Source organism: Coturnix japonica, chromosome Z, assembly GCF_001577835.2.
Source record: "Coturnix japonica isolate 7356 chromosome Z, Coturnix japonica 2.1, whole genome shotgun sequence".
Taxonomy (NCBI): domain Eukaryota; kingdom Metazoa; phylum Chordata; class Aves; order Galliformes; family Phasianidae; genus Coturnix; species Coturnix japonica.
The window spans coordinates 28,127,113-28,133,106 of NC_029547.1; the positions used below are offsets into that span (position 1 = coordinate 28,127,113).

Consider the following 5,994-nt stretch of genomic DNA (forward strand, 5'->3'; position numbering starts at 1 on the left):
CAGAAAAAGAGTTCTTTCATATTATCAATTGATACATGCTTCCCAGCTGTTGCCTCTGCCCTGAAGTTAACAGAATTATGGTAAATTCCTCAGTGGACCAGTAACGCACTGCAATGAATGCGTTAACTGCCATAATTTTTGAACTCTGTTTCATACCATTTTTGTCATCTGCTAACTCTCACCCTTTCATTTCAGAACATTTCATAAATAAATGGCATGATGGAAAACCTTGATTAAACGACTGCATGTGTTTAAGTAGATTTAAATTATTGTCTTCTAAGGCAATGAAGCAGTTAAGATCTCTGGTAGTTCTTTGCTATTTCGTTGCTATAAGGGTTAACTGTAATCCTGCTCCTTGATTTACTTTTCATTTTCATTCCGTTGAACCAACCCTGCAGGTTTATAGTTCCATGGCTTATTGTATGCATATATAAATATATGTATGTATGCATTATTCAGAACCTGAAACCATATGGAGAATTCTGCTTTCTTGTTGCTTTCCCCCCCCCCCTTTCTTTCTTTTCTTCTTTCTTTCTTTTTCTTTCTTTCTTTCTTTTTCTTTCTTTCTTTCTTTCTTTCTTTCTTTCTTTCTTTCTTTCTTTCTTTCTTTCTTTCTTTCTTTCTTTCTTTCTTTCTTTCTTTCTTTGTCTTATCTTTTCTTTTCTTGTCTTTTTCTTATTTTCATTTCTTTTTTCTTCCTTTTTTCTTCCCTTTTTTCTTTCTTTTTTCCCTTCTTCTCTTTCTTTCTGTCCTCATTTCTTCTCTTTGTTTTTTTTTTTTTCTTTCTTAGTTCCTCCCCCCTCCACCCACCCCCCCTTTTTTGTACCAGGAAGTAGTAAATTGTTTTTAGATGCTATTAAGTCTTCAAGTTACAAAATCTAGATTCCACCTTAAAAATGTTCCATACTGTACGTTACATAGCCTGTGGTGCTGACTAGCTGCCAAATATCTATCAGAGAGTGATTTATGATATATGATATGTTCCTCAGCCCAAGTGGAGACTGTTTAGTTGAAACATGAGAAAGGAGAGGCCTTGTGCTCTCAAAACCATGATGACAAGTTTCTGTTTGGCTTTCTGAGGGAACATACAGTACAAAACGTGCCATATTTTACAATGCCAAAACTTATGTAAGGAACAAAACCAAATTCCTTAACTCTTGTTTTAAGTAGATTTTAGTTTTTCTTTCTTTTTTTTTCTCCCTTTTTGGTGAGGTCTGGCTCTTCATATAAACACAGCAGTTTTAATTTTCCTTGCACTTTCCCTTCAACTCTAACTAAAGCTTGTGTTATTATTTCTGATGCTGTCTGTACTGAAAAGCATTTTTTTTTAAATGCAGCTGTGAAGAAGTACCTCTTCCATATGGCTTTTGGGAGCTAGATTTAACATCCTGTGTAGAACAATATGAAACATGAACTCCATGGTCCGGAACAAGAAAATTCCTGAAGGTCTTGTGATAGCATTCATAGACAGTTACAGCCAGGGAAAATAAAATAAATAATCCCTGCCTGTACTAACAGTGGATGTATCTCTTTTAAACAGGCATTCGAATACCATGGTACCTAAATGCCAATATATATCATGGAACAGAAACAAACTCAAAGGCTCATTATCTGAAGTGGGCTGTATTTGCTTCTTCATATCATTATATTTTTCTTCCTTGCATATCCTTGTCCTGTATTTGTTCTTTACCACATTTTAGTGTGGAAGAGTGGCTGGTCTGAAAATTTGTCTTTACACAGCGAATGTGATAAGCCTACAGCACATTCTGATTTCAAGTAAATCTATCACAGTTGCATGGTAGGTACATGTCATTTGCATCATTTTATTTCTAGAGTTGAATGCCTGAACTCAGAAGATATAGCAAGAATATATAATGAAAGCACATAACCCACAGCTCCTCAGTGGCTGATGAAAATCTTGACTCTAAGGTGGTGAACTACAAAAGGGAAGTGATATACAGTCTAGTGAATCTAGGGATGCTTTCTTTTCCAAGAGTGGTCAGGAGCTGGAATGGGCTGCCCAGGAATGTGGTGTAGTCACCATCCCTGGAGGTGTTCGAGAAATGTGTAGACATTAAAATGAGACATTCTTTAGTAAGAAATACTGGTAATAGGAGGATGATTGGACTGATGATCCTGAAGGTCTTTTCCAACCTTGGTGATTCTACAATTCTATGATTCTTTGCTGGCCCTGTATGACATTGCCCCAGCTCCATATTCAAGTAGACCCAGGAAGAGGGTGGCACTATTGCATTGGAGGAGAAAAATTACCTCCCATTATAAGAGAAGCAGTTCAAGGCCACCTGGTAATGCTGTCATTGCCAAGCCACTCTGCATCAAATGTGAAAAGTTATGGCTGTCAAATGAAGTCCCCGTTGACTGGAAAAAGGGTAGAAAGAGGCACCTGGGAAACTACAGGCTTTACCTCATGAAACAGACTCTCTTGGAATCTGTGTTAAAGCTTATGAAATTCAAGGAGGTAATCCAGGACAACCATCATGGCTTCACAAAGGGCAGATCTTGCCACACCAATCTGGAAGCCTTCCCCAAAGGAGTGACAGCATCAGTGGACAAAGGAAGAGCAACTGATATCATCTACCTGGATTTCTGCAAGACCTTTGACATGATTCAACACCATATGCTTATCTTTAATTTGGAGAGATAGACTTGAAGGGTGGATTGTTCACTAGGTAAGGAAATGGGTGGATGGTCACAGCAAGAAAGTTGTTGTCAGCAACTCAATGTTCTCTTTGATTCCACAATGATTCTAAGATTCTATATGGTTATATGTTTCTAAATGACTCAATTCTATGTGGAATTCTCTGGGAAGGTATGTTCCCAATAGAACCAGGGAGTACTATGGCCATGTGTCCACAGCAGCTGGGAGCACAGAACTGTGGCAATTGTGCAATTGTGCTCAACCTCCACTCAGACCAGATACAGACAGTAAGGCAAAGTAATATACAAGAAACTTCAATAAAAGAAAAACTTTGCCTCTTCTGAATCTTTGTAGGGTCCTTAAACACAATACCTTATTTTGATAAGATTAATTGCGAACATAGATATTTTCCACATTTGTGATTAACACAGTTACATGGAGAAGCTGCAAATCATAATTTAGACATTAGAGGTCACTTTGGCTTCAGTCCGCTGAGGCTGTTGGGATGAAATTACAGGCTTTTACATGAAACATGCTCAGAACAAAGACTATAGAGAATTAATAGATGTACCATTAAAGCAGAGAAGAAAGAGAGTGCTGAAGGGTCTGGCTAAATAAACTGTCACACAGATATGTTTCTATTTACATAGATCATTCTTCTTGGTGAAGCAGAATTAAATCCCTGCGAAGTCTATTTGAGTAGTCAGTCAATAATGGGGAAAAAAAAAAATAAAAAATCAGTCAGTCCTGGCTATTGAAGATTGTTATCCTTTTCAGTTCTTGGATCAATATACTGTTGTCTTTTTCATTCCAGGTATGTACAGGTTGACAACTGAAGAAAACCTCTCTCTTCGAGATTGCTTCTCAAAAGAACCATATTTTCTTTTTCACCCTCACGTGACACCAAGTTGGCAGTAAGTGTTGATCTACCTGGGGGTAGTGAGGCCCCACAGAGGGATCTGTACAACTTGAATCACTAGGCTTAAGCCAATGGGATGAGGTTCAACAAGACCAAGTGCTGGGTCCTGCACTTTGTCCACAACAACCCCAGGCAATGACACAGGCTTGGGGCACAGAGTCTGGAAGACCATAGAGGAAATGAACCTGGATGTACTGATTGATACTCAGCTGAAGATGAGGGAGCAGTTAATTACCTTACCAATTACCATAATTACCTTAAAGGAGGTTGCAGTGAGCTGGAAGTCAGCCTCCTCTCCTGTGTAACAGTGATAGGAATCGAGGGAATAGCTTCAAGCTGTGCCAGGAGAGATTCAGATCTTGGGAAAGATGTTGGGAAATACTACTTTTCTGAAAGAGTGGTCAGGCAGTGGAATGGGCTGCACAGGGAGGTGGTGGAGTCACCAAACCTGGCGATGTTAATGTTGTGCTGAGGGACGTGATTTAGTGGATGGTAGGTGGATGGATGGTTGGACTGGATGATCTTGTAGGTCTTTTCCAACACTGGTGATTCTATGATTCTATGATTCCTGTTTTAATCATGAGTTCAGCTATAGCAAGCTGCTGTGGGATGAGACAACTGATTGTTATGATAAAAAGGTTGGAACTAGACAAAGAAGTGTGTACATGACTAGGAGGTGAGAAAGCATTAGTTTGGGAATGGAGATATTGCATCTCTAAGAGCTGTGCATCTCTGTAACTTCACTGCATATACACCTCCCAAACATTTAACATGACTCTTTCTTAAATCAAATCTTGATGTAGTCTGAAAGACATCTTTAGGAATGTGTGGCTTTTAATAGTTCTGCCTTTTATATCAGCTTAATTGTTCTCACTTCTTATTGCATTTTCATCCAGTCTGAGAAATCAACAACAAATACTTGTGAGACATGAGGAGGCAAAGAATATGGCAAGGAAAATAAACAGAAACTTCCCAACACTAGAGAGTGGGCTGAGAGATGGAGACATGATTCTTCTAAAAGACAAATTCTCTGTCCTGTGGTCAGTGTGAACTTTTAGTTATGTTCTGAATTAATCCTCCCTCCTGGATGGCTTTATTTTTAATGCAGACTAATGATATTACACAAAACACAGCTTAAGCTCTTGCCAGGATGTTATATATTTTGAAATCCTTACTTCTGTCCAGACAGACACAACTACCATTGTTTTGTGTTAAGTGACCACAGGGATCCAGACAAACCTGAGATCTTTTTTATATGGAATATACAAGAGCAGGTTAACAGTAAAATATGGAGAGGCAGCAGAAAAAAAATGCAGAATAAGCTACTGAGATTCATGATTGTGATTGCCTTTCACACTAGGGAATGTTAGTATTATTTTTTTCTTTGCTGACAATACTGAGAAGACCTAGTTCTGTTTAAGAAAAAATTTTAAGTCACCTGTGCTGTAAAACTTCTAGGATCCAACAACTTCTCAAGGTTATGGGTTCTCTAACAACCTTTCCTCACCTGGAAATAGAATTATGCTTTTCTAGAGTACAAATAACTTTATTAATGTTACAATAATTGTTCAAGATATTTTCTTTCTTCAGCATAAGTAATTGCTGGGATTTGCAGCTTGGCCAGAGACCACAGCAAACAAACATCCTGTTGAAGTGCCTGGCACTCTGTGTTCCAGCATGATTGGCAGGAAACAGCATGTTTGGGGAAAGGGAAGATGGACATTACAGAACTATATGTTTGTTTTCCCAAAACAATAGCACAATATGAAACTAAAGTAGCCCTTCATTAAACTGTTTGCTGCTAGATTATTACATTGCATGAGTAAGTGGGGGTAGGGATGGAGAGAGAGCGTTTATTGCTTATTGCATAACAGGAGCTGGTATACCTGACTCATTATATTTATGTTTCCTTTCTTTAGGATATGCTTCAAACACATTTTGTTAAGCATGGAACTGAAACATCTTTTCACTTAAAGTATACCACATTAGCATTAGTTGCTACATTAACTTGGTCTGACTAGCTCCTTCATCGCTACCAATGAATAAAGCAGATGTCTGTTTGCTTATTTGTTTCATTATAGCTCACACTGCAAGAGGGAACAGGTGTTTTTGTCCATGTAGTTTCACTCTAACACTGAGTGGAATGAGGTTGGCTTTAGTCTCTGTGGAACACTGCATGCAAGACAGCTGGCTAAAGCTGCAGTGTGGATGCTTTGAACAAGCATGTTCCCCAGGCGGGCAATATTCCAATGTTCATCATCAAGATGTCAGTGCCGTACTGAGTGCTGGAAGGTCCTAAGATGGAGGAAAGTGAGGGAGGTCCTATGATGGAGTAAAGTGAGAAAGCTCTTTGTGTCACTCCTGGCCTCCAACCTGAAGGCCTACTGCTTGTCTCTAATGTCATCCCCCCGAAAAG

At 38.8% G+C, this 5,994-nt stretch overlaps 1 long non-coding RNA gene across 1 annotated transcript; it reads left to right on the forward strand.

Moving 5' to 3' along the window:
* The first annotated feature begins 3,251 nt into the window (after nucleotides 1-3,251).
* On the forward strand, nucleotides 3,252-5,639 carry LOC107306138. Its single transcript, XR_004305504.1, has 2 exons — nucleotides 3,252-4,618; nucleotides 5,498-5,639. It is a non-coding gene; the product is annotated as an uncharacterized LOC107306138 (long non-coding RNA).
* The last annotated feature ends 355 nt before the right edge of the window (nucleotides 5,640-5,994 follow it).